The sequence below is a fragment of the Oncorhynchus kisutch genome, linkage group LG3, assembly GCF_002021735.2.
Source record: "Oncorhynchus kisutch isolate 150728-3 linkage group LG3, Okis_V2, whole genome shotgun sequence".
NCBI lineage: Eukaryota > Metazoa > Chordata > Actinopteri > Salmoniformes > Salmonidae > Oncorhynchus > Oncorhynchus kisutch.
Window position 1 is genome coordinate 48,742,092 of NC_034176.2, and position 23,771 is coordinate 48,765,862.

General features: G+C 42.0%; 1 pseudogene; it reads right to left on the minus strand.

The window, feature by feature from the left end:
- Positions 1 to 1,874: 1,874 nt before the first annotated feature.
- On the minus strand, positions 1,875 to 16,563 carry LOC116352864 (hamartin-like; annotated as a pseudogene).
- Positions 16,564 to 23,771: the final 7,208 nt, after the last annotated feature.

Below are 23,771 nucleotides of genomic sequence, written 5' to 3' on the forward strand. Positions count from 1 at the left end.
GTGACTAGTCAAGGACCATATCACCTCCACCCTACCTGACACCCTAGACCCACTCCAATTGCTTACCGCCCAAATAGGTCCACAGACGATGCAATCTCAACCACACTGCACACTGCCCTAACCCATCTGGACAAGAGGAATACCTATGTGAGAATGCTGTTCATCGACTACAGCTCGGCATTCAACACCATAGTACCCTCCAAGCTCGTCATCAAGCTCGAGACCCTGGGTCTCGACCCCGCCCTGTGCAACTGGGTACTGGACTTCCTGACGGGCCGCCCCCAGGTGGTGAGGGTAGGCAACAACATCTCCACCCCTCTGATCCTCAACACTGGGGCCCCACAAGGGTGCGTTCTGAGCCCTCTCCTGTACTCCCTGTTTACCCACGACTGCGTGGCCACGCACGCCTCCAACTCAATCATCAAGTTTGCGGACGACACAACAGTGGTAGGCTTGATTACCAACAACGACGAGACGGCCTACAGGGAGGAGGTGAGGGCCCTCGGAGTGTGGTGTCAGGAAAATAACCTCACACTCAACGTCAAAAAAACGAAGGAGATGATTGTGGACTTCAGGAAACAGCAGAGGGAACACCCCCCTATCCACATCGATGGAACAGTAGTGGAGAGGGTAGCAAGTTTTAGCAAGTTTTAGTTCTTGGCATACACATCACAGACAAACTGAATTGGTCCACTCACACAGACAGCATCGTGAAGAAGGCGCAGCAGGCCTCTTCAACCTCAGGAGGCTGAAGAAATTCGGCTTGTCACCAAAAGCACTCACAAACTTCTACAGATGCACAATCGAGAGCATCCTGGCGGGGTGTATCACCGCCTGGTATGGCAACTGCACCGCCCTCAACCGTAAGGCTATCCAGAGGGTAGTGAGGTCTGCACAACGCATCACCGGGGGCAAACTACCTGCCCTCCAGGACACCTACACCACCCGATGCTACAGGAAGGCCATAAAGATCATCAAGGACATCAACCACCCGAGCCACTGCCTGTTCACCCCGCTGTCATCCAGAAGGCGAGGTCAGTACAGGTGCATCAAAGCTGGGACCGAGAGACTGAAAAACAGCTTCTATCTCAAGGCAATCAGACTGTTAAACAGCCACCACTAACATTGAGTGGCTGCTGCCAACACACTGTCAATGACACTGACTCAACTCTAGCCACTTAATAATGGGAATTGATGGGAAATTATGTAAATATATCACTAGCCACTTTAAACAATGCTACCTTATATAATGTTACTTACCCTACATTATTCATCTCATATGCATATGTATATACTGTACTCTATATCATCGACTGCATCCTTATGTAATACATGTATCACTAGCCACTTTAACTATGCCACTTTGTTTACATACTCATCTCATATGTTATACTGTACTCGATATCATCTACTGTATCTTGCCTATGCTGCTTTGTACCATAACTCATTCATATATCCTTATGTACATATTCCTTATCCCCTTACACTGTGTATAAGACAGTAGTTTTTTGGAATTGTTAGTTAGATACTTGTTCGTTATTACTGCATTGTCGGAACTAGAAGCACAAGCATTTCGCTACACTCGCATTAACATCTGCTAACCATGTGTATGTGACAAATAAAATTTGATTTGATTTGATTTGAGTGCGCCAAGTTAATAAATCTCAATACTTTTGTGCGTGCGTGCGCAGTCTTTTCAGAATGGTGCACGTAGATATTTAGTGTAAAATGTATGCGTCGGTTATACAGGAGGCTCCTGGACATCAGTAAATAAATATACAGACCCCCTGCTGAAAAGACGCAAGTCCTGGTTATAAGGCAGTTGATTCATAAAAATAAGATAGGTTAAATGTATTAAATTCACTCCTGTGTCAAAGTGGTACTGTGTACTATATGTGGTTATTCATCTGTGTGCTCACCTGCAGCTTCTGAGCCTTGGATAGATACAGGTCATGGCCCTGCTGTAGCTGTTGGAATTGACTGTGGAGGCAAGCCGCCTCAGTGTCTCCATCCTCCTTCAGGCGCCTGTAGCGCTGCTGCTCCTCCACCAGACTGGCCTGCAGAGACTGGATCTCTATGTCCTGCAGCTTCAGCTGGGCCTTCTGCAACCAAATAAAATCACAACACACCTTAGAGTAAAACAAAAAATTCAAGAGATACAAAAACAAGCAGGTCATACATTTTCTTTTTTAAATAAATATATGTCAACCACCGCTCCCACATCAACCGAAAGAACCTCACACTCGTGTTCATTAGGCACAAATATGAACCGCTCGTTTTCTTTTTTCCGTTGCAAAACATTTTGCTACAGGGTGCACTAATGGATACGACCCTGGCAAACAACATGCATGCTTTAACTTTTTTTGGAAATTATGTTCTATTCAGGATTCAATGGCTTCTGACTGGGCAGGGAGTGCAAGGTTTTTAATTAACCATTGAGTTGTTTTGCTCTTCCATGGCGGTGGCGTTGATGATGCGGCGGAGCAGACGGCGGTTGCGGATGGCGTGCTGCTCTCTTGTAGCGCTCGTACAGGAGCTGGTTGTGGAGCAGCAGCACCTGACTGCGCAGCGTGTGCAGCTCGTCCAGCGGCGTGGTGCCTTTCAAGAGGACACATGAGCAAAATGTTTGACTATTTAATATTAAGTTTATTTTATTACCTTTTCAAACTCATTTTTTCAAGAACATGTTATTCATCTCAACAGAAAACTAGATATTAGTACTGTGGTATTAAAACGATTCAAATTATACTGAACAAAAATATAAATATATAAAATTTCAAGAGCTTAAATAAAGTCTCAGATTTTCCATATACACAAATAGCTTATTTCTTTCAACTTTTGTGCAGAATAATTTTTACATTTTATTTTTACATCCGAGATAGTGAGCATTTCTCCTTTGACAAGATAATCCATCCACCTGACAGGTGCGGCATACCAAGAAGCTGCTTATCAGCACGGTCATTACACAGGTGCACCTTGTGCTGGGGACAATAAAAGGCAATTTTGTCAAACACCACAATGCCACAGATGTCTCAAGTTGAGGGAGCGTGCAATTGGCATGCTGACTGCAGGAATGTCCACCAGAGCTGTTGCCAGATATTTAAATGCTAATTTCTCTACCATAAGCAGCTTCCAATGTCATTTTTGAGAATTTGGCAGTATGTGCAACAGGCCTCACAACTGCAGACCAAGTGTAATCACGCTAGATCAGGAACTCCACATCCGGCTTCTTCACCTGTGGGATCGTCTGAGACCAGCCACCCGGACTGCTGATAAAACTGAGGAGTATTTCTATCTGTAATAAGCCCTTTTTGTGGGGAAAAACACATTTCGATTGGCTGGGCCTGGCTCCCCAGTGGGTGGTCCTGGCTCCCAAGTGGGAGACCTCCTAGGCCCACCCATGGCTGTGCCCCTGCCCAGTCAAATCCTAATTATTTATTTCAATTGACTGATTTTCTTATATGAATGGTAACTCAGTAAAATTGTTAAAATTGTTGAATGTTGTGTTAATATTTTTGTTCACTATAGATCAAAATGAAATGGTACTGTATATTGCATAGATTTTAAGCATTAACCTAAGCACTGCATGCATAGATAGTCTCAAAAGACGAACTTTGACTCCATAGCAAAGGGCAAGAAACAATGAGATGCAGTGGCTCTCAGATTCTGATCACATAGTAAGCCAAATCCCATTGGATTGAATAGGTCAATCTAATTAATATTAGCCTGGAGAGTTTGGAGAACAGAAACAGAAGGACAGGTTGTTCCACAGACACTCATGGCAGTTCCCCTAGGTACAGATCTATGATCAGCTCCCCCTCCCCCAATCCTAGCCTTAGTGGGTTAATAGCAAAACTGACCCAAGCTCAGCGTTTAGGGTCAACTTCACCCTACTCCATATATTACAGCTGATATGTAGCTTTTCAAAGAAGATAAAGGTAGGAACCTGATAGAAAAAAAAAAAGACAAACCGACAAAGAGAGTGATGGATGCGGTAGGAAGGAGAGCGCAGACAGGAAAAAAAGGATAGTCTCATCCTCTCCCCCATCATAGCGTAGTGGCAATACCTTTCGCTTTCATACTCTGTTGTTTACCTCCAAAGTGTGTCCAGTCTACTGACTTGTTTGGCATGGGCAATCTATAACAAGAACACACACAGTACAGAGGAGTGTGAGGAAAGATAACAATGAAGGGTCAATAACAGACACCGACAGACATAGTACGGCACACCAAACAGCCAGGTCATGAGCACTTCATAACAATGCACAGATATACCGACTACCAGTGAATACATGAGAGAGCAATAACATGGATGGAGTACTAGTCTATGGAAGGAATTGGCTTGCCCGCCCAGACTTCCATAAAGGGGTCGTCGTCCATACGGACAGAGTAGCGAAACACACTCAGCCAGCCATGACCTCTCACCTCTTGAGCACTTTTTCATAGGCCTCGTTGCCGTGCTGAATGAGGCGATCCAGGACCTCCAGCGGGGACAATGCCGCCATCTCGTCCCCTTCCTCCTCCCCCTTGCTTGCGTTCCTCTCCCCTCGTCGCCAGCGGTCCTCTGCGCCAGTGCCACCGAAGTCTTCCTCCCCACGAACAGAGAGGCAGCCCTGGGCAGGGCCAGCTCAAACAGAGGCTCGTAGACGGGGTTAACAGGGTCCCTGAAGATACTGGGGGAGGAGAACAGGCCATAATTTGCCAGACCGGAGCCCCCCTCCTCCTCGGCCCTGTAGGGGCTCTGAGAAGTGCTAAATCCGGTCAGCAGGTTGTTGATTGGGGTGAAGCACGGCCGGAAGGACCAGGGGAGCTGCTGATCTCCTCCCCCCGCCGAGCACTCGCTCTTGTCGGGTGTGGAGACCAGGCACAGGGCCTCCCTGTTTAGGCTCTGGTTGGAGGTGGTGAGGAGCATCGCCTTCTCCTGAGGCCCAGTCAGTGTCTCTGTAGTGCTGTAGAAAGAGCGGTCTGCCTTGTGCTTCTGCTCAGTCAACTTCAGGAGCTCCTCTTTGATGGCATCTGACCAGGGAGAAGAGCGTATGGAACAAATCAATGTTTTTCACACTGACTGAACACAAGTTATTTTCATGGGAAGATATGAATACCGTAGTAGGTTTAGGGGGATTTAATGAGCCCTGGTGTGAAGTTTCTCTTTGGTACAGATCAAGGATTAGCTTCCCCTCCTGCAATCCTAACCACTAGTGAGGAAAATGGAAAAACTGACCAAAGACCACTGGTATAGGGGCAACTTCACCCTACACCATTTAATGAATTGGGAAAAACCATTCACCCTCGTCATGTTCATTCTCCATCCTTTGAATGTCCAAATCCTGCTCTTTGATGAAGTCCGACAACTCGGTCAACGACATGGTCTTCATAATCTCACCAGCAGCACCTGACAAAGAGCATAGAGTGTGCTTAGTTCCAGACCTGGGTTCAAATAGTATTTGTTTTCTTTCAATATTTCCGCTGCACTAGATTGAGCTTGCCTCAATGAAACTAATGGAATAGTAGCAAAAGTGCAAACCCCGCCCATCTGGGTACTCTAGACAGGCTCAATCAACCAAAAAGTATTCCAAAGACAAGCAATACTATTTCAACCCAGGTCCCGTCAACGCCACCTCTATTCTATAATGGTCTCGGATGATGCCTTTATTTACAGCAAAGGTCACGTAAAGCACCCAAAAATTGGGGAGGAAAGGTACTTTGGCGATGTCAACAGAACTAACGAGTCATTTTAGGCAATAAATAGTAGTGATGGGGGGGGGGGGGGGGGGGGGGTCTATAGTTACATATCACAATATTATCTTTTGACAATATTATATTGATAATAGACTCCAACTTAATATATAACATCAAATGTTATATGCTACTGTAGGTAGCATTAGCTAGTGCTAGTCAGCTGTACCAAAACTCCAGTATTCTAAATCCTATAGCTTATTCTACATCGTTTTAAATAGTGAGCCAACATGTTTTCAACACTTATTTCCAAGTGAAAAAAAAATCATTTTCTCATGCTCATCTCTTTGCAGAAGACATATTGTGAGCCATATGTTTGGAAGAAATAAATAAAATCGTAGTATCGAATCGCAATACCCATCGTATCGGAACCTAAGTATTGTGATAATATCGTATCATGAGGGACCTAGCAATTGCCAGCCATAATAAAACAGGCTAGAAATCTGGTCTAGTGAACGATCGCTCATAAGAAGAGGACATTTGTTCTTAACTCCTTACACTTGTGGGAATTGGCCTATATGGACAGGGCTACATTGAAATATTTCTTACAGAAGAACTATGTAAAGTATATGCATAACAATTGTAGCAATTAAAAAAGGAACCGTTTGGAGATCGTTACAATTATTAGACTAAAGGTGAAGACAACAGTTCACTTTAAAAGACTGAATCCAAACATTAAACTGTTGATTTTACGTGCATTTTACATTCTGTACTTTGACACATTTGTTGATAACGAAATCTGAAAATATTCTGGATACATTTGGTTAAAAAATACATTTATTTTACCTTTATTTAACTAGGCAAATCAAATAAGAACGAATTCTTATTCTGGGAAAATGTGGGATAGGTTCAACATTCGACAAAGAAATGACAAGGGTTTGAGTGAGAGGACTAACTGGTGTGTCCAAATACCTCTCTAAAGTGTGCACAGTTCCTATGTCATTTTAATGCACTTTTATGACTCAAAGAAGTCTAACTATAAGGTGTTTTTTTTGGAGCTCAACCTAGCTGTGCCATTGAGGAACTAGAGCAAGCACACTTGTATTTTTGTTTGGAACACAGCCCTGCATCCCCCACCTTTACACAATAACTATTGTTTACGCAATCCAAAAACAGTCCATAATAAATCGCAACCTGGGTCAGGTGGGCATAATTTGAAAACAGGTTCAATTGCAAACTTAACTAGCTACATTTTAAAATACAATCTTACAGTGTTAGGCTTTCACAAGGCAATTCAGAGAAGCAAATCCTAATTTTGGTGAACATAGAATAGAGTCATGAGTGCATTCAGATGCGTGGTCAATTGCAAATTTTCTTCACAATACAACATAGGCTCTTTCTGTTCAGGATGTTGCAGGTTATAACACTTTGTCATCAAACATAGTGATCAAACATTGACACTGCATATTACAATGAGTTTTATGATATGAAAATGTGAAGTGCACATTTGGACTCACAGATGTTTGGCTTCTTTGTATGACATCAAAGCGGTATTTATTGTAATCCTCAGCGTCTCATCTTTCAAAATACGTAATTTACAGCCTTTACCTCACTCAGACAACAAAAAAATGAGCAAAAGTAGCCAAATTAGCAGGAGGGGTGCTCAAGTTCAGAACGACTGTCAGTCAAAATCCATAAAGAGCTGTGAAGTGGAGATCCGACCGAAGCTCTGACATCATGTATGGCATGTTACTGTACAGCCACTGCGTTTCAATTAAGGTCATTTATCAGTGTCCAAGCCTGCCATTTTCAACCCGAATACGGGTATGAGTGTTAAAGGCTAACATTTAGCTCCATAAAAAAAACACAATAGTGACAGCGAAACCTGCTCCTCTTTCAGAAATGAGCAAAGCTGCTGACCTTTACTGATGACCTCAGGGTTGCCTCTCTCTTCCTCTCCACTCGGTTTCTGCTTCAGCTGTCGGAACAGATATAAATTCAGCTGATGAAAAGTCTTACGGGTGGACCATTGGCTTCAAACACACAACCAGCGCACAAACAGCACTGGGTACAACCATAATCTAAATACAGTCAACACTGGCTGGAGCAAACAAACTCCCTTAGGCTGGGCACTCCTCTGCTGGTGGAGTGATTGCTTTGTTTGCATGACTTTTAGAGAGAGTTCAGTTTACCACTTCTGCTGAAGATGGCATTTCCAGCTCTGCTTGTGCTCAGTGTACACTCTGGCTCTGCAGATACTTTCCTTTCGTTGCTATGATCTGTACTAGCCAATTAAATATTTGAAGAACATCTTCAGTAATTAACTACTAGGAGTAGTGCTTTAGGGGTTCTGGTACAAAGATTATGGTAGTAAGAATTGTGTGCTATAGTACATACCTGGTTGGTTGTGTTGGGGGGTGAACAAAGATGCTCAAACTCATCGGAGAGTGTCGGGGCAGGACTGAGACATTTCCCACCTGCGATGAAACAAGAACACACAATTCTGAGTGAAAAGTCCTTATGACAGTCCATCAAAACACTCTTCGTAGCACGGGAAAGTATACTAACTATAACTGTTCTTTGTTCTCCCGTCTTAACTTTCACTAGATCTTCAAATGTTTTCCCCAGCTGGTATTTGACCAGAAAAAACTAAGGTAAAATAAAAAATGAACAAAAATGACCTGATGTGCTGGCTGTTTGGCTGGGGGCATGGGAGGCACTTTGAGATAGCTCTAGAACATTGGCAGGGGAGATACCCCTCGAGGTGGGAGGTGTGGTCATTCCACAATCCGAGCATGGACTCCACATCGACACTTTATTCCCATCAGGGTCGACTTCACAGTGTTGGTTCTGGAAACATGTGCACAGGGGACAAGAGGGCCATGTGTGTCTCAAGAGAATTTACATGAATCACAATCAATGGGAATACAGAATAGAATACAATTGTGTAGAATAACTTAATTTTTCAGTGGGAGCTTCAGTGTTTGTTATATACTTGATACACTGAAGAAATATATAAATGCAACATGTACAGTTTTGGTCCCATGTTTCATGAGCTGAAAAATAAATCCCAGAATTGCTCCATATGCACAAAAAGCTTACTTCTCTTAAATTTTGTGGACAAATTTGTTTCCATCTCTGTTAGTGCGCATTTCTCATTTGTCAAGATAATCCAGCCACCTGACAGGTGTGGCATATCAAGAAGCTGATTAACAGAATGACCATTAAACAGGTTTACCTTGTGCTGAGGGCAATAAAAAGCCACTCCAAAATGTGCGATTTTGTCACACAACGGCACAGACGTCTCAAGTTGAGAGAACTTGCAATTGGCATGCTGACTGCAGGAATGTCCACCAGAGCGGTCACCAGATAATTCAATGTTAATTTCTCTACCATAAGTCATTTCAGAGAATTTAGCAGTACATTCAAAATTACGTCACAACCACAGACCCAGAGTGCCCTATGGTGGCAGTTAAGGTATGGGCAGGCATAAGCTACGGACGACGAACACAATTGCATTTTATCAATGGCAATTTAAATGCACAAAAATAACGTGAAGGGATCCTGAGAACCATCATTCGACCCATTTTTTTTTTAACGGTATCTGTGAACAGATGCATATCCATATTCCCAGTCAGGTGAAATTCATAGATTAGGCCCTAATAAATGTATTTTAATTGACTGTTTTCCTAATATGAACTGTAAATCTTTGAAATTGTTGCATGTTGCGTTTATATTTTTGTTAAGTATAAATATAAACAAAGATTTCAATGTAATCTCACTAATGGGGTGTTTTCGCTTGGAGAACAGTGACCTACCTGATGGAAAGAGGTGTGGGGACTGCAGAGGGAGGACTGGGTCCCTGGTAGCTGGGGTAAGGACAGGGAGAGAGGTGGTCGGCCAACCGATAGGGGGGTAGAGGCAGAGCTACCTGTGTGGGGAGGAGAAGAAAAAAAACACGCAACTGGAACATTAATGTACACACAACCTGTAAATACAGGCACGCTGATGAACAGCTCAAAACCTCTTTCGACCCCCTGAAGTAACAGACACTGTGGTAGAAAAATACAAAAATGGCAGGTTATAAGCAAATTAAATATTTAACCATTGTTTTTCTACCTGTGAATTACAGCAGTGGCTTACAACTAAGTAACCAAGTGGTATTTGGCCCAACTGCTGTTCTAGCCTGTAACTGCATTACGTCATTACAAACGACGGAGTAGCCTGGTCCCAGGTAGGTTTGTGCCGTCATGTCAACTCAATGAGTGCCAAGGAGTTGACATGATGACACAAACAGACCTGGGACAAGGCTAAGGACAGAGCTGGTCATATTTTATTAGGATTGAGTTGTATCAAAGTGAATGTGTCAGAGCTCTGACCGAAGCTGCTGAGGAAGTCGGTGTAGGGACTGGCAGTGTAGTCGAGACCGGACCGCAGGTGGGGGTGATGGTGGATGGTGACGCGGTCTGGCATGCTGGAGTAACCCTCCTCGCAGGACGCCTCCTTGGGATCCAGGGAGACTTTTGCACATTCAATCACAATGTCGTGGATCTCAAACCTCTTCCACCTGGCCAAGGGGTTTGACAGGACCCCTTATTATTAGTGTAAACTTGGCTGTTGTCGAGTCAGACCTTACAAGTCGAAAGAGTCTTTGGTTGCGTCAAATGGTACCCTATATAGTGCACTAATTTTGACCAGGGCCCTGGTCAGAAATAGTGCACTATATAGGGAATAGGGTGCCATTTGGGAATCTTATTTTCTGAGTGCTTACCTGGAGGGGTCCAGCTCATAGTCGTTGGTTCCAGTGACCAATTCGGGATGTATCCGCACGTGCCCCAACATCGGCTAAGAAACAAACAAATTGGTGAGACGGATGACCACGAGACAGCTCTTCACACAACATACATTTATGTAGTGTGCATAGATTCTAAGATGGGGTGAGTATGGCGTGTCCTGTTGTACTAACCTTCACTACTTCCTCAAAGGTGTCCACGTTCTCCTTCATACTGTAGTGGGAGCGCAGGTAGGACACAAAGTTGCAGGGGTACATGCCATAGAGCCGGTGGAAGAGGGAGTACACACTGGCATGGAGGTGGACCAGATACACCCCGTGCACATGCCCTATGGCACACAGGGTGGGGAGAGAACAGTGGTTAGGCAACATTTCACAAGTCCAAGGAAATTACCAAATGAGATCCCAAGGAAATAGATCCTGTCCTGTAGCTAGATGAGCATGGATGTCAGTTTGGCTGTGACTACAATTCACCACACATTTAATGATGGGAAAATCTAATATCAGATAGTACACAGAGAGCTACTGTCCCCTCATCCCAGTTCCTCCTTCCCATGGGGCAGGTTATGGGTTTGATCTTAGGGTGTTCCTCCAACCTCCCCTCGACAACCTCCATTCAATTCGCTTATGTCATCTATCCCATTACTAACACACCTGATTCAATTGGTCAAATAATCATCAAAGCCATGAATAGCTGAATCTAGTGATGGAATAGATCAAATAGGTGAAACGGTTGGTAGTCCCAGAGGCGTGATTTGCTGTGTCAAATTGCTGTGGTCTGATGGGCTACGCCCTTTCTAGTAATTGTATTTCTATGTGAGCAATACTGATCTATGTTAAACCACCTGGGTTTTTCAGACTCCAGGATGCCAGTCGGCCAAAGATGTCAAAGAAGTCGTATATGTGCTGCTTCCCTGCCTGGGGTATCACGGGTAGCAGTGTGATCAACACTAGGACTCCAGTTATCAGCACCACCACATCAGAGTCCGTCTAGATTTGGCAAAGAAAAGTGCAAACTCAATGGCTTTGTACCACATTGCATCCTATTCCCTATATCAGTGGAGGCTGCGGAGGGGAGGACGGCTCATAATAATGGCTGGAACGGAGCGAATGGTATCAAACACATGGAAACCATGTGTTTGATGTATTAAATACCATTCCACTCATTCCGTTCCAGCCAATACCACGAGCCCGTCCTCCCCAATTAAGGTGCCACCAACCTCCCGTGCCCTATAATTTGCACTACTTTTGACCAAGGCGCTGACTCATGTACCTTAAGGCATTTGAGTAAGGAGGTGAGCAGAGGGAAGCGGGTTATCTTGTGCATCCAGGGGGGTTGCTTGCGGATAACGTGCCCCAGGAGGCTAAGGGTGGGCAGCCGACAGGCTGGCTTGGCCATGCACTCGTTCAGCTTGTCCAGGAGGTGCTGTGGGACAACACAGACAAGTTAACATATCCAGTGCAAAGGTGTATTCACAATGAACTGGACGAAACAGAGGGACTAACCTAAAAGTATTTCTCCCGCTGGAAAACGTTTTGCTACGGTGAGCACTCAATGGCTGCACATGGAATTCAACATGTCAACAATGGCTTCCGTGCGATATTGTCAATTAATAAATAATTCTGTTTAAGGTGTGTGGTGAAACAGCCATGATCCAATTGTTCAGAGCACAATGTTATGTTTCGAGATCCCTGTGGTAAACCACACTTTATCCACAGAGGCCGGATTGATAGACTTGTTGCATTTCTGTTTGTGCTATCCTGCCAACTCATGCCAATGATAATAGGAGTTGGCAGGACAGCACACTGATTTGGGACTAAGCAACTCAATTGGTGCTCCGGGTGAAGATTCCCCTAAGTACAGATCAGGGATCACCTTCCCCGGAGAAAATGCTAAACTAACCCAAGATCAGAGCCTCTGGGCAACTTTACCCTACAGTGCTCACCTTGTCATGAGGCTCCCTGACAGAGCAGAGGATGAGTATAGCCTGTGGAGAGCTGGTCTCAAGGTAGTAATCCACAAGGCCATTGAGCAGCACAGATCCTCGCTCTGTTATTCAGAAGGGAAGAATCAACTAATCAATGTATGTAACATGTTGATGACTAGAGACAACCAGAGCCATGTATTTTTTTAATAGATAGATATAATAGCCATGTATTTATTTATCTCAATATATAGCTCTGGAGACAACGTCAAGAACATAGAGAGGAGGAGATCCTGCCAATACATTAGATGTTAGTTTATTTGTTAATAATATAGGCCATTTAGCAGACCCTTCTATCCAAAGTGACAATCATGCGTGCATACTTTTTAAGTATGGGTGGGCCCGGGAATCGAACCCACTATCCTGGTGATGCAAGCACCATGCTGTACCAATTGAGCTACAGAGAACCCAGCCCTTGATCATGACTCTCAGTGTCTAATTACTCTTGTATAATGTAATGGAAAAGGTAGCTTCTGTATGGGGAGCTTTGTTAAGAGCCTCAATGCTCGGTCTGAATATTAACACGCATTGCTTGCTGCACGGTTTGGGAAGCATAATGACCTTATCTTTCATATCTGTGAGAAATAAGGTTAAATTGTACACACCTCTATGCTGTCTGACAGAAATCACTATTTTAGTAGTTATTCAAAGTAAATAAGGCATACTTTTGACTGCTGAATACCAACTATCAATTAATAAAATAATGTATTTTCTTTAGACAAAACCAGTAGATAGTGATAGCACTGACATCATCCACGCATTCCTATGGAAAACTCCCAATGGCGCATGAAACCGGAAGTGACTGAATTTGTGCACCATATATTGCTGAATTGGGCTGAATGGCACCCCTCTCCCATCCCCCAAAAAACGCAAAGGATCATGGTGAAAGTGGCCGTAACTATCAAAGGATCATGGTCGATGTAGACATTTTCATCCTGCCTGAGCAAGTTAATCTGAATGTCGATGGCATGAGGGCGCAAGTGACCTCGTAGCCTGCCGGCATGTGATTGTCTGTCAGCACATGGTCCTGTGTGATGTCAAATGTAACCATAATAGATCACTATTTAATGAATTTTCTGGATTTGAAGCAAAAATATATATAACTCAGTGGGTATCGAACTTCATAATAAACTAATTTATGAGCCCAAGATGGACATTCATTATTATTTTAATTTCCATATGCTTTTTAAAACCTCTACAGGACCCCTTGTTGTAATTGTCATTCTTACAAATAAATAAAAGAAATCGGCATCAGCTTTTTTGGTCCTCCAATAATCGGTATCGAAAAATCATAATTGGTCGACCTCTATTTCATACCAATCTTAACCTTGTGACCCATTCCATACATCTGTTGTTTGTCAAGTAGACTGAAGGGGGTGCATCTTGGCTATAAAAGACCTTTGTACCTCTGGGCTCTAAATGAATAACCTAAGAGTGATTCGTTGACCAGCCATCATTATCGTAAAGCACTTAATCGATTCACTTTATCTGTGTGTTGTATTGACCTGCTCCCTTATTAATAAGTGAATAAAGATTTAGTTGATGTATAACTCTGACGTGTGTGATAAGTTTGTCTCTCATTTGATAGTAAAGAAATTAACCACCACACTTTGCACATATGTCATTTTAGGCATACCCAAACTGGGGGCTTTTTTTTAAGGTAGCGATACCTTGCGAAGCAACAGCTCTCTGTCCCTCCCTCCATTGTGCATTCTTCTGTCTCTTCTCATAGCATGCGTAAAATAAACACACAGACCAGACAAGTAGGCTCACAATGGATTATGGTCATTGTAGCTAATTACCACATTTTTCTGCACTAAACTATGTAGAATATTGGCCTGTTGGAAACTACAACACCCTTTTACACCACACAGTTTGGGCTTGGTCTGATTTATCTCTAGAGAAACTATGCAACGTGCGCATTGTGGGCACAGAAAAATGAATGAAATGGAATTCAAATAAATTTAACTAATGTTAGTCAATTACTTGTATTATTGATTTTGTATTGTAGATATGTTATGGTAGAGTGGTGTGCAATAATGTGTAATGTATTGTATGTAATTGGGTCCCAAGAAGAGTAGGCAGCAGCTAATAGGGATTCAGAACAAAAACAAATAAGTTGTTTTAAAAAAAAAATTTATGACCAAAACTGAATTGCTCTGCGGTAAAGGCGGCAGAATGTCACCTAGAGTTTGAGACCTACAGAAAACCATGCAAACACTGACCTATTCTCTCCCTAGTAGCGTGTAGCAACCTCAGCCTGTTGTGGTTGAGTGGCTAGTAGGAAGAGGGGGGGATAATGTTGAATTTTGAGTACTGACCTGTGCCGAGGTGGTCATTGAGGACACTTTTGATCTGATCCAGTTCATGCAGATCGGACGACTCCAGGAGCGGGAGGAGGTCGCTCACATTCGACTGCTCCTTTGCCATGGTGCTGCTGGGATGCCTATGGAACTGTCCTCCCTCTCAAGGTAAAGCCTGCCAGCAACCTGCTGTGCTGTTGTAATGGGGTGGCCACTGCAGGCACTTTGGACAGAAAAGAAAATGTGGTCAAGCTAAAAAAAAAATGAATAATTCATACAGCTGTGCAGTTAGCTACACATCAATACTATTAATAGGAACTTACATCATATGACCATTTACTAGTTACTATCAATAATTTTTATTATGCCAAGGCTGACTTTTTATTTAATGTTCAACTACAACATAAAGGATGATCAGTGGTGCCTGCCTGGTGGAATTGAGCGCGTGTGTACAGGTCGCTATCTGTGAATCCTAGTTAGCTAGCTAGTTACAGTAGTTGGGGAGAGATGAGTAGCCGGCACAGTACTTGTGTCAACATATTTCTAAGTTATTACCATTGCAACATATTAAAGACATCTTGCAATGAATTGAGAAGAAGTAGCTAATGAAGACAGCTGACGTTAATGAACAAACTTGATTGAACGCTGCCCCAAAATGTTAGCTATCTATAACCAGGCTAGCTAGCCATCCAGCTAGTTGGCTAGCTAACGTCAACTGTTACCATTGGCTAGTACCGTACTGACAAACTCGATTAGTTCAACTATTTTGCGGGGACTTATTTTTAATTCAAATATGTACCAGCAAAGTTCCAATTTTAGACTAAAATATTTGTCACGGCGAAAGTAAACACTTTAGTAAATGCATGGAATACATTTTAATACCTTCTACACTTGTTGTTCTCCACAGGGCGCAGCCATGTTGAGCAACCGAAAAGCCCCTCCCCTCTCCTGAAATCTACGCAGCACTCAGGAAAAATTATCCACAGCTGTCAACTACAATCCGAGTCCGACTAAATTCTGACCTTCAAATCTGGCACGAAAGTTATAATACATACCATTCCTTTTTTTTTATTATTGGAACAATAACGCTTTAAAATAATATAATTGTGCTCCGTTGACTATGGCGTTGTTGCAGGGGGACTGCCTTGTTGGTTGAGAGGCAAGTCGGACTTCTCGTGACTCACATAGCAAGCCTGTCTGCGCAAGCGTCCTACGCACAAGGGCAAAGTGCTGTAGACCTATCCATTCCAGACCGTAGGCCTACCAACAGATTTCAATTCATATGCGGTACCACGACAAACATTAACTGTAAATGGTGCTGCAGTATATCACTGTTGAATTGGCATTGCTCAGAAGTTGCACTTACATTGTGTTGCCTGCAATGGTGAATTTGTGGAGGTACGTAAAAAACGAAATATTGGAGTTGCCAAGGCCTGACAAGTATTCTGGTCTCAGGCAAGGTTACTCAACAAGCAAATGTGTAGTCCATCGAACCAAAGCACCAGTTGAGCTCACAACGCTTGTTTTTTTATATGGACATAAATCATGACTCGAGAGAGCATAATTCATTTAAAAAAAAAAATAATATCCCCCCGGACTAGAGAGAGGCGAAGGTTGAGAACCATGCGTCCGAAACACGATCCTACCAAGCCGCACTGCATAACATGAAGAAAACTGCTGATGCACTACCAAATTTCAAAATTGCACCTTGTATTTTAATAGTATATTCCAGGCCCACGATTCAAACTCTCAATAGTAGCCTAAGGGCTCTATTTTAACCAACCAAACGCAATGTCAAATCTTAGCACTGGCTAAGATTAAGGTTTGGGGGTGTGTCGGATTTTTTTACAACCAGAATTATGCACGCAAAAAGGCTCCTTAATCTTCCCCCACAATTAATCAAATGGCCACCAGGACACTTTGTTTTTACACTGCTGCTACTCGCTGTTTATCTATGCATAGTCACTTTACCCCTACCTACATGTACAAATGACCTCTACTAACCTGTACCCCCACACATTGCCCCGGTACCCCCTGGATATAGCCTCATTATTTTGTGTAATTCTTATAACAACAAAAAAATACTTCAGTTTTTAGTAAATATTTTCTTAACTGCTTTGTTGATTAAGTGCTTGTAAGTATTTCACAGTAAGGTGTGACAAATACAATTGGATTTTGATGAATTAACAATTGTAGGTGTGTGGAGGAGTGATTCCTCACTTGCAAAACAGAACGTGTTCCATGGCTATATATGTGGTTGCTTCAAGTTGTGTATTTATTGTATTTTATGTATTGTATTTTCATCAACTCTAATTATGTTAGTCAGTTATAGCTTAGTTTGTTAATTAGACTACAGAAACTAAGTAACTAAATGCAGACATATCCCATATTTGCTAAGAATGTTTAACATGTTTGCAGTCCACAATGTTCTAAGTATTAGCATGGCTTCACTATGGAAATATATTGTTAAACATATGATTCGTAATGATATAGGCCTACTGTAAAATGCATTATGTGTGAGACATGGACATGCCAAACGGTTTCAATAAGAAAGACTAAATTAAAGACAAATCGGCAGTGAATAAAACAAAGCAACTTGCTTTAAATAACCTATTCTCTCCCTAGTAGCGTGTAGTAATCTCAGCCTGTTTGATCATTGACAAAAATTAAATGAAATAAATTCCAATATATAACAAAATGTTGAAAAGGTAAAGAGGTGTGAACACTTTCGGAAGGCACTGTGTGTGTGTATATATATACCCATTTACCTTTTCAACATTTTGTTATATATTGGAATTTATTTAAAAAAAAATTTTTGTCAATGATCAATACAAAATACTCTGTCAAAGTTGAAGAACAATTCTAACATTTGTAAAAAGTAAAATAAAACACTTGATTAGATTCAAGCCCCTGAGTCAATACATGTTAGAATCACCTTTGGCATCAGTTACAGCTGTGAGTCTTTCTGGGTAAGTCTCTTAAGAGCATTGCAATATTTTCACATTCATCTTTTAAAAAAATCTTCAAGCATTGTCAAGTTGGTTGTTGATCATTGTTAGACAAACATTCTCAAATCTTTCCGCTTGTATTCTTTAAGTGACTGGGTGTATTGGTCACATGTATCTGACCAATAAGATTGGATTTCATTTCTTTGCGAGGCATTGGAAAACCTGGCCTTTGTGGTTGAATCTGTGTTTGAAATTCTTTGTGTGACTGAGGGACCTTATAGATAATTGTATGTGTGGGGTACAGAGATGAGGTAGTCATTCAAAAATCATGTTAAACTAGTATTGCACACAGAGTGAGTCCCTTAAACATCATATATGATTTGTTATGCACATTTTTACTCTTGACCTTATTTAGACTTGCCATAACAGTGGGGTTGAATACTAATTGACTCAAGACACTTCAGCTTTTCATTTTTTATTAATTAGTAAACATTTTGAGAAACAATTTCAGTTGCCAGTGACAAAATAACAAAAATCTAAATTTAATCCATTTTAAATTCAGGCTGTAACACAACATAATATGGAAAAAGGTGTGTGAATACTTTGAAGGCCTACCATTGCTGTTGATATGGCAAGTAGTAACTTTTGTCACGTGAAAGGGAAACCAGCAGGCAAATATAGCGGATTCAGAACAATTTGACAGTTAGGTCCAACAGAGAAAAGTGGAAGATGCATATTTTTTTTGACAGAATAAAAAAATAAAAATAATAAGCAGTCTTTTTAAATATTTTAATTTTCCTAAACAGGCTTCCTACAGTCACTGACACCTTTCATGCAATGGCATCGCACATAATCAGTCCAAACTTTTAACAGCAGCGGGACGGGACACAAATTGTCAGAGAATTTTAAAAAGGGGTTCACTAATTTGCTGTTTGTGATATTTTTATAAAACATTGATGTACATGCATTGAAATGTGTTTCTTTCTCGTGGCTTTCTTTTGCAAAAACTATGAATTAATGGACTTATTTTCAAATAATTGCTAACATATAACATCACAAAAGTGTAGGACGTTCACTGTATTACAGTGAACAATAGGTCTATTTTGCTCAAGAGAAATAGCTCATTCCCTTGTTGGCGCAGACGCTAGCCTAGCTTCTAACTAATGTTAGCTAGCTATCAAGCTTTTCTTAGCAGCTTGTACACAGCCCACAGACCTTAAGGCTAGAACCACGGATTGTCCCGGGAGTGTGACTGTTTGAATCCCTGCTGTTTGTTGCTGTTTCCATCGGCCCCTTCTGGAACTGTGAGGAGTAACTGCGTAGCCTACGTTGTTACCATGACACAGACAAAAGCCGGTTGGAGTACGGTTAAGGACATTGGGGGGTGTCTATTAAAGGTGAAGGATATTTTAAACAAACAAAATTAGTTCTACAAGCAGTTGTTATAATAAGAAAATAGCTTAAAGTATTGTGTCCAAATACTTGTGGAGTCAACTAATAAAAGAATGGACAATCTGACCAGAGAGGTCCAGGACCTGAAGAACAGTTAGCAGTTTTCCCAGGGTTAGCTCGATGAGTTTAAACAGCAATCTGTAAGTCATTGAGTGAGGACATCAGTTCTGTATGTGAATGCATAATAACAATGACAGAGAACTCAGATTCTCCTGAAACAACATTGTTGTGGATGGAATTGCAGAATCTCCTCCAGACCTGGACGGACAAAGTGAGGGAAATTATCATTTAGAAACAATATGGACCACAAGAAGAGTGAGGTGGAGTCCGCCGACAGGACTGGAAACCCAACACCGGCCCAGGCCGATCGTGGTCAAGTTCCTGAGGATCAAGGACAAGGTAGCTGTTCTGGAGAGAGCCAAGAACTTGAGCGGAATGTCTAGGACTATCCTGAAGCTGTGCGCCAGAAGAGGAAATAACTTATTCCAGCCATGAAAGCTGTGGGGACATATCTTGCATCCACTATGACAGGCTCATTGTCTGTCCCCCCTACCTCCCAAAAGCCTGAAAGGGATGACCGAGCCAAGCCTGTGGGTTCATAGCGTCAACCCTGCAACACACACCAACTGATTGATGGACTTCTGAATGTTTTTATTTTTATTCTCTTGAATTGTTTGTTCTTTTCCATATTATGTCTATCTCTGATAATGTAGCCTTAGCAAGTTATTGATTTCATGAACTTTATTTCTAACATAACATTCATATATTAGCCAATTTTGAGACTCACTTAGATCATTCCTTTGACACAGCAGTAGCTGAAGACACAGGAGTGCCTATGGGAGAGGTTAATGTATACAGTATCCTGTATCCTGATAATGTATACAGTATAATGTATCCTGACTAGTCTCCCAGTCCCTGCCGCTGAATAACATCCCCACAGCATGATGCTGCCACCACCATGCTTCACCGTAGAGATGGTGCCTTTTGGCAAACACCAAGTGGGCGGTCATGTGCCTTTTACTGAGGAGTGGCTTCTGCTCGGCCACTCTACCATAAAGACCTGATTGGTGTAGTGCTGCAGAGATGGTTGTCCTTCTGGAAGGTTCTCCCATCTCCACAGAGAAACTCTGGAGCTCTGGTTCTTGGTTGCCTACCTGACCAATGCCCTTCTCCCCCTATTGCTCAGTTTGGCCGGGCGGCCAGCTCTTGGAAAAGTCTTGGTGTTTCCAAACTTCTTCCATATATGAATGATGGAGGCCACTGTTATTGGAGACCTTCAATGCTGCAGAATTGTTGTTGGTACTCTTCCCCAGATCGGTGCCTCGACACAATCCTGTCTCGGAGCTCTACGGACAATTCCTTCGACCTCATGGCTTGTTTTTGCTTTGACATGCACTGTCAACTGTGGGACCTTATATAGACAGGTGTGTGCCTTTCCAAATCATGTCCAATCAATTTAATTTACACCAGGTGGACTCCAATCAAGTTGTTGAAACATCAGGGATGCACCTGATTTCGAGTCTGAATAGCAAAGGGTCTGAATACTTATGTAAATAAGGTATTTCAGTTATAATTTTTTTATTTGTAAAAAATAATGTTTTCGCTTTGTCATTATGGGGTATTGTGTGTAGATTGATGATGAAAAATTAATTCAATACATTTTAGAATAAGGGTGTAATGTAACAAAATGTTGAAAAAGTCAAGGGGTCTGAATACTTTCTGAATGCACTTCCGAATTCAGCACTATATCCCTGCAATGCTTAGAGAAGATATCGTGGGACGTGTGGTTGCAGGTTCACCTTAGTCATCTAAAACTTATTATTTTAGGGTGTTGCTATAGTCCACCAAGTGTTTACAGATCATGTGTGTGAAATGCTTGATAGTGTATGTGATGTAAACAGAGAGGTCAACTTTCTTGGGGACCTGAATATTGACTGTTTTTCTCACTGTGATGGAGCTTCTCACTTAACTAGTGCCTATAATCTGGTTCAGGTTGTTAAACAAATTCAGGGAAACTAACAGTATTATACAGAGCCATAATTGCATGGAACTCCTATCTCATATAGTGCAAGTAAACAGCAAACTTGTTGTTTTTTAAACTAATGAAGCAACACCTCACGGCAAAACGCCTCTTGCCCATGTGTCCTACTTGTGTGCATGTACTGACATGTATGTGTAACTGATAGATGCGTGCGCACACACACACATGCACACTACATGTTAATGCTTTTAAATGTATGTAAATTGTAAAGTCTAGTGTATTTTTCGTTATGTCGGACCCCAGTAAGACTAGATGTTGCCATTATCATCGGCTAATGGAGATCCTAACGAAATAAAATACATGAGGCGCCTCTGCTGGCAAAATTTATGCCATAACCAATTGCGTTACCACTAAGACCAGCTTTTGGTCGTCGATCTTAGATATCCCTAGTTGCGCTGATTGAAAAATGCATATTGGCGCACGTGTTTAAGGACACAACTCATATTTCCACCCCTACAAACTCAACACAAGCGAACTGATAGACAGGTAAATTGCAGAACCTGGCGTAAGGAGTGGAAAGTGCTAAACTAAAGTACGTTTGACACTTGCGCCTCCTTACCACCTGCCAAAAATAGAGCCCTTAGAGCAGCGATGGGCAACATGCCCACGTTTTGTAGACCCGTGGATCAATTTCTCCCCCAAATATGTGTGTGTATGTATATATATAATACACAGTTGAAGTCGGAAGTTTACATACACTTGGGTTGGAGACATTAAACCTCGTTTTCAACCACTCCACACATTTCAAAACTATGGTTTTGGCAAGTCGGTTAGGACATCTACTTTGTGCATGACACGATAATTTGTCCTACAATTGTTTACATTATTTGACTTAGTTCACTGTATCACAATTGCAGTGGGTCAGAAGTTTACATACACTAAGTTGACTGTGCCTTAAACAGCTTGGACAATTCCAGAAAATTGTCATGGCTTTAGAAACTTCTGATAGGCTAATTGACATCATTTGAGTCAATTGGAGGTGTACCTGTGGAAGTATTGAAGGCCTACCTTCAAACTCAGTGTCTCTTTGCTTGACATCATGAGAAAATCAAAAGAAATCAGCCAAGACTCCATGGGACCAGGCACTCGAGCAATTTAGAGGGAACATTACATGCTGACCAGACCTGACACGATGCGAGCGTTGCAAAATAAATGTCGAATTCCATGTTATTCAATTATTGCACCCACACTGCTCACGCCAACGAGCTTCTGCGTTGCCAAGGGCTAAAATAGAACTCCTTTCTATTTCTGACAAGATGTGCTGCAAGTCCTGCCTCTCCCATCTCCTCATTGGTTTATAGAAGCAGGTACCCACGTGCCATCTCCTGATTAGTTATACCCACTTGGGTGATTGAAAGGTGGAACTGTTTTGCCAGTTGTGGTAATACTATGAAAGTGTAGATGCCAATCACCATGTAAGTTCAAAGATGAAAAAGCCTGGAAGGAGGAGAGATGGCTAGAAACGATTCGGTTGACCGTTTTATGTGTGGATTCATTGTCGGATTAGAGGACCTTGTCCATTTCAGGTAAAATAACAACTCAATGTTTATATCCCAGGACACATTAGCTAGCAACAGCAAGCTAGCTAAATAGGATAAATTAGCTAGCAAGTGCATGCTAACTAGCTAAATTGCCATACATATTTAATGCTTTTCGACCTCTGTCCCCAAATGAATGTCATTGGTCCAGAGTTTGTTTTGATATTTTAACCTGCGTGTTGTGATCGCGTTTGGTGTAGGGGGACAAAATACATTTATTTACGAAAACGCACTCGCGCAGTCGGTTTGGGTTCAGTGTTAGTTAGAAATTAGGTCGCCCTACAAAACTTCCCTGATAAAACATTGTGGGGCTGTCTGCTGTCTTTTCGTTGTCGCAGCCTAACTAATGCAAGTACAATGCGGTCAAATGGCTGCATTTTGCAATAGGGACGGGAGTAACAACAACCTAATTTTGTTGAACACATTGTACATAAAACAGCCCTACTCTTTTTACAGTTTTATAAACTCAGCGGATAATATTCTCTCCATTCAGCCAGCAGCTGTTTATGACTGACTTCAAGCCTATCAACTCCCGAGATTAGGCTCGTGTAACCGATGTGAAATGGTTAGCGGGGTGCACGCTAATAGCGTTTCAAACGTCACTCGCTCTGAGACTTGGAGTGGTTGTTCCCCTTGCTCTGCATGGGTAATGCTGCTTCGAGGGTGGCTGTTGTCGATGTGTTCCTGGTTCGAGCCCAGGTAGGAGTGAGGAGAGGGACGGAAGCTATACTGTTACACTGGCAATACTAAAGTGCCTATAAGAACATCCAATAGTCAAAGGTTCATGAAATACAAATGGTATAGAGAAAAATAGTCTTATAATTCCTTATAATAACTACAACCTAAAACTTCTTACCTGGGAATATTGAAGACTCATGTTAAAAGGAACCACCAGCTTTCATATGTTCTCATGTTCTGAGCAAGGAACTTAAACATTAGCTTTCTTACATGGCACATATTGCACTTTTACTTTCTTCTCCAACACTTTGTTTTTGCATTATTTAAACCAAATTGAACATGTTTCATTTTTTATTTG